The 12,218-nt window shown below is 35.0% G+C and overlaps 1 long non-coding RNA gene across 1 annotated transcript in view; it reads left to right on the forward strand.

The window, feature by feature from the left end:
• The first annotated feature begins 383 nt into the window (after window positions 1-383).
• Window positions 384-12,218, forward strand: part of LOC149557326 (uncharacterized) — a 45,872-nt gene continuing 34,037 nt past the window's right edge. Inside the window, exons 1-2 of the long non-coding RNA XR_016352392.1 lie at window positions 384-508; window positions 1,831-1,891. This is a non-coding gene — a long non-coding RNA (uncharacterized LOC149557326). The remainder of the gene's footprint in view (window positions 509-1,830; window positions 1,892-12,218) is intronic.

Raw genomic sequence — 12,218 nt, forward strand, 5'->3', positions numbered from 1 at the left:
TAAATGGAATCATAAGTCCGGTCTGTCTTGGCATGAAATTCTAGCTGGTTATGTTGAGGTTTTTGATTTGAAGTCAAATGCTTTTTGGTTTGCTCTTACTAATGAAATTCTATGTTTCATATGGAAGCAAAGGAATGAGGAAATCTTTCAAGGGAGGCAAAGGGACCTTACTGGGTTTTTCTTGAAACTCACCCTCTTTCTCATCACTTCACAAGTTATGGCTATAATCGAGGTACCAAAGGAAAGATTCACATAGTTGCTGAGTGTAGGCAACATGCTGCTATTCAACAAAGACATCTTGATGTCCAATTTTGTTTCTCAGGAGTAGGATCCAAATTCGCCCAATACCTCGAGATGCTCTCACCAGGGTGATTTTTTCAGTCACGAGGACCCTGTGAATGTTCAGCAAGAGGATACCCACATTGTTCATAACAGCAATTATGAGGAAGTCACTAACAATAGCCCAGTGGAAGATGCTTTCTTTGGAGATGGTTGGAATCTGAATAATGTTAGTTTCAGAAGCAATGTTAATGATGGTTGGGACTGAATGTTGGATCTGTTATGTATAGTTGGTCTCATTTTGGTCACTATATGGACTTTTTAGTTGGATCTGTTATAGTGTATTTGCAGTACTGTTCTATTTGTAAAGGTTGTACTGGATAGAGTTCTTTTAGTTACTAGATGCAGTTTGGCATCTAGTTATTTTTGAAATATTTTACTTCTGTAATTAGTTGATCCATTATCTCTAATAGAAAAAAGAGGTTAAGAATGCGCTCCAAAATACATTTTATAAGTTTTCTTGCCTAACCTCTTTTTGGTTAGAGGTTAATATTTTGATTGAAAACACGTATTTTGGAGGCTTTGATTAATCTAGCATAACTCTTGACCTAGGAGTCAGATTCTGAAAATTCGAAGTGCTAGATGGAGCTAGGAACAAGCCACAGATCTGGGAATTATAAAATCATTAAAGATTTGATAAAAGTGTGACGATTTAAAGCTTGAAGTTAGGCATGTATCAACTCATTTTTTGACTCAAAATGATGGAATTCAAACATTTGACTCACACGGACCATGGAAAATATTAGCCATATCATAGGTATCCTTACCTGACAAACAACCTTAGTTAAGCACAATGAGAATTTAAAAAATTGGGGCGGGTCTAATACCAAGGCAACAACAATGAACATTGAAAACTGAATCATGAGTGTGGTGCACTCTTTGAATGTCTAAACTTGAATCTTGATATTTACTGCCATTCCCCAAAATTGGCCTGTTGGACTGGTGTCCCAAAAACACATCCCATGGCCCCTTCTGTCAGCACTTATCTACATCCATGTGTTTATATGTTTGCTTCGTAGTTTGACACTACTCCATGTGTATTTATTTTCATGACACTTTAGTCAGCTAGTTTGTCTGAACTGCATAAAATTCATTAGATGATAGTTGTTTTTTATATGGTATTTATTCACTGTGACTTGCAAATGCAAGTCTACTTTACTCTTTTGTAATTGTTATTTAAAATTTCATTGATAGAATTTGTTCTTTTTTTTTATGAGAATCCATAAATGGTAAGAAAACCGATTGAAGTTTCCATTATGCCTTAGTGAGGAATTTAGAAGGCAAGTTAAATGTGACTGTTGATGATACTTTTTTATTTGTAATATATTCTTTGTGCAAACACAAGAAGGACTTGGGTTTTTAGTCCGTCTATACCATGCTGACCTATTTTAAATATCACTTATTTTGCTTGAGTTATTTTCAACATTATTTGTTTTTTCCCACCATTACAATGGTTTTAATTATTCTGCTCTCCTGCAAAATAATGTGCAGGGATTTCCTCGGACAGATATTGATATTCCAGCTGTTCGTTCTGATCGAAGTTGTCTTGCAAGTATGTTCCGTGTATTCATTTTTTTATGGATTTACAACAGTCAGTTCAATTTTTTCATGTGACTTGCCTATTTTCTTAGAATTTTAAATCTTTTCCTTCAAAGAGAGAAATCTCATATGTACTTGCAGAGATAGCAACAGTGAACCATCTGATGTTATCAGTAGCAAACAAACAACTCGCACTGCAAATTTGATTCAATATTTGGAAGATATTTGATTGAATGTTAGAGGCGGTTTTGAAGTGTGTTTTGTCACGATGGTATGTTTGAATGACAAATGTTACCCTACTTAGAAGGTGTTAGCCTCAAGAGTCTTCCCTTAGCAAATTGAAAATTGCTATTAATGCTTAAGTAGTAGAACACTCTTCCAGTCCCATTCAATTGTCTTTGAAAGAATACTAAGAGTCACAACAATGTTTATTGATTTAACATGGTGGAATCGATTATGTATAGCCTATAAACACCTCTAGTGAAATTTGAGTTCATGCACATGAACTTATGTAATATCCCTTTGGACATTTTCTCTAGATTTTTACCAGAGAATATTTTCTCCATATTTTTACCAAATGTTCTACAGGAATTTACATTTCTATGCAAACTGAATTCTCTTTATCCAACAGATTATTTGAAATCATATAATATCAGACTGAAAAAAGATCTGAAATTAATTATAAAATATAAAGGTAAATCATTACAATCTCATTTTTAAACAGATATGAAATACCTCTATTACAAATTTACCCAGTTGTGAACTTTGTCATGAATTCACCCAAAAAATGAATTGGGTTTCTATACAATCCACCAAGAAATCTTGAAGGATTCCATCCTCAGGTTTTAGAACTGAAGCTTAAAGCTCCCAAACTCTCCAAGAGAGAATAATAAACCAACAAAAAACCAAGCTTGATCAAAAAGATCCTCACAATTTTTTTTATAGCACATTCTTGTGACTTTGTTTTCATTCTGTCTGTCTCCCCATATTCCTTTTCTTTGTCTCCTTATTTTACCTCTTTAAACTAAAATGACTATTATTTTTTTCTCTTGGCTCCATAAAGTCATTTTACTACTTTATTAAATAATTAAATCTATTTTTCATTTAGTTTGATATAATTTGATAACTTAAATTTAATTACATGACTGATTTCTAATGTCTCGAAACCCAAAAAGGGACATTCCAATCCCCAAAAGGGGACATTGCAATCGATTCAATTTTGTAAGTAATTTTATCATCATTGAATGGAAAACCCATTTTATGTCCTTATGGCATTATTTAGATATGAAAATCAAACTTTTTGGATATAAAAATTTGAACAAATTTAAACTAGATTATATTTTTAGACCCTTTATCAGTGCATAAGTTTTAATTCAGAATTGTAGCTTGTGGAAAGTTGATGAAATGTTTTGATTGTCTGCATAAATGGCTCCACCTTCTTTGTGGAAAACTACACCTCTACTGAGTGAGATGATTAATGTCCACATCAATTAGCCAATAGGCTTTATGATTGTCACAATAGTTTGTAAGCATCACTTTATGACTTTTGGAATCCACTTTGGTCCTCTTTGCATCTAGAATCTAAGCATGTGTTGTTAAACCAAAAGCCTTTATGCAATTGATATTAGGCTTCCTACCAGACCATGCTTCCTCTAGGGTCTTCTTTTTGATGGCCTGTGTAGAGATTGATTCAGAAGGTACACTATAGTTTACACTACCTATGCCCAAAAATTCATAGGAAATGTATATGCTTCAACATAGACAAGGGCATTTTCATAATATTATGGTTCCTCCTCTCCACAAAACTATTCTACTAAGGTGTGTAGGTTGTGGTAAGTTGACACTTAATACCCTTTGTAGCACAAAAGTTGGAGAATTCATTGCAACAAAACTCCCCTCCATTATTTAACCTAAGAGTTGTGATCTAACATATTGATTCTTTTTCAACTAATGGTTTTAACTTCTAGAATTCATTAAGCACATCTGATTTTTCTTCTAGAAAAAACACCCACATTTTTCCAATGAAATTGTCTACACAGAAGAAAATACTTGGCACCAGTGAACGATGCAATATTCACGGGTCCACAAACATCGGTATGAACCAGCCGCAAGATTTTGGATGCTCTCCAAGAGTCTCCATCTGAGAACGGAGTGTGATGTCGCATCTCTCCTTGGCAGGCTCCACAAACACCAGGTGTTTCTGACTGAATCTCAAGTAACTCATTCACTGGATTCTCTTGAGGCAACTAAGATAGGGTATGTTGAGGTGACCATACCAGTAGTTCGAAAGAGAAGTAAGGGATGAACTCTTCACATCCATTGCAACTTTCTGAGACTCTCAAGTATCAGTAAGACAAAATAATCCATGATCTTCGATGCGAATGACAACTGTACTCTTCATCTCTTTGTCAACAATATGACACTTTTTTGTTTTGAAGAGGACATACAACTTAGGACAATTGCGCAAAATTTGACTCACCCAAACCAAATTGAGCATCATGTTGAGAAATACGAGATTTAAATGCAATCTCAACATTGCCCTTGCTGACTACTGTATACTTTTCACCTTTGCCAAAGATCATTGAATCGGTGCAAGGTTTGTGCTTTGTGAACCAATATCTTTTGTGTGTAAACTTAAAGCATTGAGAAGCTCTGGGATCAATATACCAGGCATATTTTTTGACATGATTTGTTGTTATATTTGCCATAAACACATAAAGGGCATTCTTGCTCAAAATGCTCTCCAACATGGGCCATCAGTTGAGACCATCCTGATTGGATTTTTCATTAGCTAACTATTTCTTGCATTAATTCTTCATATGAACACATTTACTATAGTAAAGACATTTGATTACCTTCTTGATTTTCTTTGTTCTTTTTGCTTATGTACTTGCCTTGGCCTTTTCCATATCCATTGGCTTTGTTAGTCAATCCTTGTTCCACAGTAGGTGTTTGGTTGCTCCTAAATTGTTGTTTCCACTTGATTTGCTATAGGAGCTTGCTGCACAAACCATTTAACTTCAGATCAACATTATATTGAAGAAATTGCAGAACTAGGTGGGCCATTTTGATACATCTTTGACCTGCAATTTTTTCCAATCTTGGTGTTTTTTAAGACCAATTGTAGCTTAGTGGTTTTGGTGACAGGACAAACAAATTATGGACTCTTGTAGTCAGTGTGAGTGGTTTGGTTTCAATGTTTTGGAGTATTCATTGTGGCATCAGCAACTCTTCTATTCTTTTGTAGCACCCAACACCCTCAATTTTCTGCCCATGCCCAGCTATTTTTGGCATCTTTGACAAACTATTCTGTCATTGTTGCGTCAGCCGAGCCCCAATGACATTCTTTAACATGAGGATATTTTTCTTTTTGGGCCAACTCATTGTTTATTATTGTGTGTGGTTGGCTCACTAAAGTGCCTTTTGAGCTTTTTCTACGACATGAAGGAATGAACAGGTTCTTTTTATCTTTTTTTTGTCAGATACACCAGATTTGCAATATTTTGGATTTTCAGCTCTTTCCTGGGATTTTTTAGTATTTTTTCCCATCAAAACCCTAATCCAATTTTCTCAGGTTTTTTTTTTGGGTTTTTTAACCCTAAACTTGATTATGGTTTTCTAATATTAATTTTTTTTTTTGGACTTCTTTTCTCATCCACTTTGTTTTCTTATTTGATTTCAGGTTTAAGAGTGTTTAGTCCGCTTCAATTTTCACATCTTCATAGGGTTGACCAACAACCTTCATTTTAGTGACAACATCTTTGACCAACATTTTGTTGAAAAGGATTCAATGGTCTAATGGCTACAACTACAACACCTAGAAGGAACACATGTTGACGATTCTATACGTAACATGCCACCAGAATCTAGCAGGATATTTGAATATCGTTGTCTTGATAAGATCGCATTGGGTACAGAGGCAAGCTCAGATAGAGCATGGTAATTGGGATGAATATAATTAAGAAGTTGTCATGTTGTTCATGGCCACATGCCCATTAGATCATGCCACATCCTCAATTTGGTACATTCACTTTGGTGTCTCTTGACATTCTCACATCATTGGAATTGGTTCACAGAGTTCATGTCTTTCCTTAATTTAGTTGTTGTAGGATGAGGAGAGGAATATGCAGTTGTTGGTAAAGGAAATGTACAAATTATACTTTGTGGAAGGTATTTGAAATTTTCCAATGTGTACTTTGGTTCAGGCATGAAGCTGAATCTATTGTCAACCAACCAGATTATGCTTAATTCTCTTTAGTTGTATGTTTTTTTTAGTGCACACAAGTGTACTATTGTTGATAGCAAGTCTCAATCTATAGTTGTCGTCGACCACAAGGACCATGGTCTATATAGACACATTGATACAAGTGATTTGTTAGGACATCCAAGCACTTGCAGTTTGTTTATGCAAATGTTTGTGAGCCAATGAATACTCCATACAATTATTTTCTCCTACTTGATGATTTCAGCAGGAAGATGTGCATGTATTTTCTCCAGCTTAAATGAAAAGAGTTAATGTGTTTCAAAAGTTCAAGCTCTTGGTGAAAAAAGATCCTATTGTTACATTATCTCTTTTAGATCCAACAATGGTGGAGAGTTTTTGTTCATCTAAGCTCTTCAACTTTTGTATATTACATGGGATTAAGCATCAACTTAATACACCATACAACCCACAACATAATGGTGTTTTTTAGTGCAAGAATCGTACAGTCATTGAGATGGCTCAATTGGTGTTGGAGCATCACCTTGTTCCAAAGGAATTTTGGGTAGAGGCTTTTTTAACAATTGTTTATTTTCTAAGTTGGTCTCCCACATAGGCCATTAAGAAGATGACTGCAAAGGAAGCTTGGTTTGGTCAAAATCCCAAAATCAATCATCTAAAGGTTTTTGGCTCTATAACATATGGGGCTTCTAGATGCCAAGTGCACCAAATTGGATACCAAGACTCAATGATTTGAGGTTCACAAGATATAGTGATACACATAAGACTTATCAGTTGATTGATGTTGATACTGATTGTATCATATTTAGTTGAGATGTGGCGTTTGATGAAGACTGAGGTCCATTTCAGCCTTCTCCTAAGGACAAGCCTCCACAGGCTATAGAGATCGATGTTCAGCTTGTTTGATTCCCCTGATGGGAGAGATCTAGTTGACATTGTGTGCCACTATCTCCTTTACAAGATAATCAGGCTCTACATCAAGTAATTCTAGGTCCTATTGTTCCTACTGCAATAGATGTTGGTCCTTCTACTCTCCAACCTTAATGTTGGGCCAAGACCATTGGTGATTTTCATGACGATAAGTTAGGTGACAATTGAACATCAAAGTCTCATGAAAAAACACTTGGGTGTTGTCTGATTCTCCTCCTAGGGAAGAAACCCATTGGCTGCAAATGGGTCTATAAGGTTAAGTACAAGGCACCCCCATACATGTTACATCAAGATTGATAAATATTTGACTGATCAAGGGTTTCAGTGCAATCCTTAAATTCTAATTTGTATGTCAAGCATTGTAGTGGTGAGATTATGATTCTTTTCATCTATGTTGATGATTTGATCATTACTAGTAGTGCAACATATTTGGCCGAGCAGGCCAAATAGAATTTGTGCTAGACATTTGACATGACAAATTTGGGACTTCTTCATTATTTTCTTGCTATTAAATTTTGGCAGATAGATGCTTTCATTTTTATATCACAGTCAAAGTATGCCAAGAGTTTGTTGGACAAATTTCAGATGCAAGATCACAATCCAATCTCTACATCTATGGAGAAAGTGTTGAAGCTTTCAACTAAATCAGATTCACTAGTGGAGAATGAGTCAACATTTAGGCAATTAGTGGGCAACCTTATCTATCTCACTGCTACTAGACATGACACCATGTTGTCAGTTATATTTCTCGCTTGATGACAACCCCAAAGGATGAACATTGGGTTGTCACAAAGCATGTGTTGCAATATGTGAAAGATACACTTGATTTTGGCATTTTGTATGGCAAAAGTCAAGATCCTTGACTCATTGGTTATATAGACTCAAATTAGGGAGATTATATTAATGATAAAAAATTTACTTCTGGGTATGTTTTCAGTTTGGGCACAAGTTTAGTCACATGGACCAGCAAGAAGCAAGAAGCAAGAAGCTATTTCACTCTCATCTAGTGAAGTTGAATACAGAGGAACAGTTAAGGTGACTTGTGAGGTAGTTTGGCTTTGTTGGATGCTTGATGACTTGCATATGCCTCAAGAAGGCCCTACCCTCCTATTTTGTGATAATGAGGGATCTCAGAAGTTAGCCAAGAATCAAGAGTTCTAAATTTAGCCAAGAATCTAGTTTTCCATGAATAGGCAAAGCATGTAGACCTTCATTGTCACTACATCCACTATCTTTTCAAAGATGGAATTGTGATGTTGCAGTATATGCACACTAAGGACAGCAGTGTAGACATCCTCACCAAGTCTCTCAATCCTGTTATATTTAGCTAGTTCTTCTAGAACTTTAGTTAATGGTCATTTAGGCTTTCTTTTAGTTTTCTCATTCAATTCTATTTATAGATGTTGTCTTTATTAAGACAACCTTTCTTTTTTTTTCATGTTATTTTTAGCAATTGTAAATTTTATTTAAGAGTTCATTGTTAATACAATTAATCATCCTATTTTTAACAATTTAGGTAGGGGTGACTCAATGAGGTGTCCTAATGACCCCCCTACCCTTGGCCCAAGAGCGGAATATCACCCCACTTGGCCTAATGTAGGTTGTGCCATCCATATGAGGTGGTGTACCTAGTGTAGTGTCCTATCACCATTTCCCTCAATCTTATTACTCCTATTTTACCTCCAATGATTGAGCATCTCTATGCATTTATTCACCATGATAGAGGTTATGAGTAAAATTTGCAGTAGTGTCCAAATAGCTCCTTTTGTAAGCCCAAAGGCAGTCCCTTTGTTCCTCTTTGGTCCTATGGGACTCCTTGGTCACATTACCATGAGATGGTGTGCTTAGAAGTGAGATGGTGTGCTTAGAAGGTGACCTTATCGCTGTTTCCCCCAATTTGTGATCCCCTCATTTCCTAGATATGGCTACTTACACTAGGCAGAACTTACATATCATATTTCAGACAAAAATCCTATCTTAAAATATTCCCAAGTCAGCAATGAAATGCATGTTAAATCAAAGGTATGCAGATTATCTGTACACATCTTTGTATATATAGCTATATAAACAATCACATACTAATAGCATAATCCTGAACTGCATATATAATTCAATAAAGAACAGTCATCAATGGATTCCTTACACAACGTATGTTCACATGATATTCATACCCAAGAATCGTAGATCTAAATATTATTAATTATAATCTGCCCCTTCTTGATGTCTTCCCTTCTCTTTCAGTTTCTATTTTTTGGTTCATCATCAAATAGATGATTATGTGTGTGTGTATATATATCCTTAATGGTTGGGAGGGTTGTGTCTTTCCCAACGGTCATCTTCTTTCAAAGGGAGGGACCTTCAATACATCGTGTTTTCCTTAACTAAATTACGGATTGTTATTAACTTAATAAAAATGTTTCTTTACACCCGAGTCCCAATAATAATGATCTGCGAATTTATTTTATATCCCTCCTTCATTAAGGTTGAGGTCACAACATTGGTTAAACTTGCTGCATTAGTTGATGACAAGATCTCTCTTTATAAGGTTTATATACACCTTGGTCAAGGGATCACTCTGTATATATCAGCCATAGAAATTGCTTTATTCACCGAAGATTGTCAAAATAATATTATGAATGCAATATCTATCAATCTTCAGCATTAGAAGAAAATCTTGAAGGAATATTTTATTATGGCAGAAGTCTCACTATTGCGAGGCAATTTCTGATAAAAAAATGGTTGGGGTTGTGATGTTCAATATATGAGGGATTATATAGTAATATCATATTCCAATCTAATAATTGATTGGTTGAATGATTAAATTTCTTTGATTTGATGATTTGAGGTATTGATGAGTGATGATTAGGTGATTGTTGATTTAATAGATTGATGCTTGATTGCTGAATTGTTGCTACCTTGACCTCAAGGTGAAGTGATCATTGATACGGATTTGACGACTGCTACTTGACCTTGTTGATTGATTAATATCATGAGGAATTAATGATTTCTAGATGAATGAAGGATTTGTCTTTGAGGGTTACAAGTGATGATTGATAGGCTATCCTTTGTACTTTCTTTGTGAAAGGGTCACCACCTTTCATAAGAACTGATTCACCACTTTCTAATGTTGCCTTTGAGAATAATATATTTACCAACTTGATGTCCCTTGGATGTCCTTCTCAAATGATGTTCTCTTTTATATCTCCTTTTAATGTAGGGATTGACACCCTTTCAGTTGTTAATGCCCTTATGAAAGGGTCACACCCTTTGGTTATGAAAAGCTACCTATATTTGACAATGACTGCTGACCCCTTTCACTTCTTATTTTATCTTCACCTATCTTTCACTTCTCAAATCTGCACATATCTGATTTAAGATCTACATATCCTCTTCTTCTAGATCTACATATCTTATTTTTTTCTTTCCTTTTCACTTCTTATTTTAGACCCTTCCTTATAATACTTTGAATTTTCTCTATATCTCCTCTACTCGCTTTCCTCCATACCAGTTGATCATTTCCTTTATATCTTTTGTGAGGAATGGCTGCACCTTTTTACCATGTCTGCCCTTTTCAATGGTCACACCCTTTCACAATCACCATCTTTTGAAAGAGTCTCAACCCTTCATCTTTTAAAAGAGTCACATTATGTTCTTCCCTTCCCATCCTTCTCTTAGTCCTTCCTTAATTCTTATGCTCACACCTTTTTTGCTCTCCATTCCCCCCCTCAAATGAAGTTCTCTCCTCTCCCTTTTATGCCTCATGTTTGAGTGAGACACCCTTTATGCTTTTTGACCATTTTTTTAATTTAACTAAAATTTAATTATTATTTTAATTTTGAATCCTTTGATATTTTACATTTATTATTATTCTTAATTATTTAAGCCTATTTCAAGAAGACTACATGACCGAAATTAAGAAACAACAGTCAATTAATAATAAGGATGTGCTTGTTGGGTGTTTAATGGTAGCTCCATCATAAAAGAATCCATGTCAGCATATGAATGACCCTTTCTCTATTTTACCATGTCCATTATGAAGGAGAAATGATTGGATTCTTCTATGGAAGGTAACAGCCTCATCCATGTCAGCATTTGAATAACTTGTTCTCTATTTTACAATGTCCATTATGAAGGAAAAATGATTGGATGCTTCTTTGGAAGGTAACAGCATCAGCCACTGGCTAAAAACTAAGCTTACTAATAAATAAGCTAAGCAACTGACAACAACTGCTCCTTCCACAACCCAAGGAAATATGGTGGGTCCAAGCAAAGAAATATACTAGCAGCAGTGTCTAAAATATCCAAGAACATATGGCAGTCCTAGCATAGCCAGTGATCCTATAAACTTGAATTTTTTACCTACATGGGCCTTAGCATAGAACTAAAGTGCCAGCTGGAGGAATCAAATTGAAACTTAGTTGAAATACAGAACAAAATGCCAGTCTCCTAGCTAATATAGTTGAGCCGAACATAAGGAAACTAAAGGAACCCTAGGTTCTTTTGGTCCTTATACAAAGATATGACTACATCCTCAGCTATGAACTGCATAGAAGACCGAAAAACTATGTTACCCTGAGTTTCTGGGACAAGGATGACAGGGAATGGAAATTTTTTTTGTCAATTTTGGGCACAGGGACTGGATGGCAAATAGGGATGGCTATATAAATATAGGGAAGTTTTAAAATATATACTAAAATTTTCAAATATACATGTCATTCATATGAAATTAAGCACAAAGCATGTCATTTTAACATTATAGAACCTTAACATACACCACTTGAATGCCAATCTAGGAAATAATAACCGATTTAGTACTTAATATGTATTAAAATTGAACTCTAGTCTATTATGCATTCATATAATAGTTTCAATTGTCAATATGCATATCAATATGTGAAGAAAAATATAAGTTTAATAGTGAACAATATCATAAAAAATCTGAAAATCTAAATATACAAAAGGCTAGAGGGCTGCTATAAAGTTTCATCATCATGTTTAGGTTCAACATAAAAAGAAAAATATAGAAAATTGAAGTAGACTGCTGCTTCTGTTCTAGTTTTGCCACCATGGCATCAAAATCAGAGTCTGCGAATTCATATTTGTTAGGAATTTGTAGACGTTCTCTGAGGCACAAATTCATCCAAAATAGCAGCAATTTGTGTCCAATTAAATTGCAAAACAAAAGGTT

The sequence above is a fragment of the Cupressus sempervirens genome, chromosome 5 (genome assembly GCF_028749045.1).
Source record: "Cupressus sempervirens isolate cs-2001-9-10 chromosome 5, ASM2874904v1, whole genome shotgun sequence".
Classification (NCBI taxonomy): Eukaryota; Viridiplantae; Streptophyta; class Pinopsida; order Cupressales; family Cupressaceae; genus Cupressus; species Cupressus sempervirens.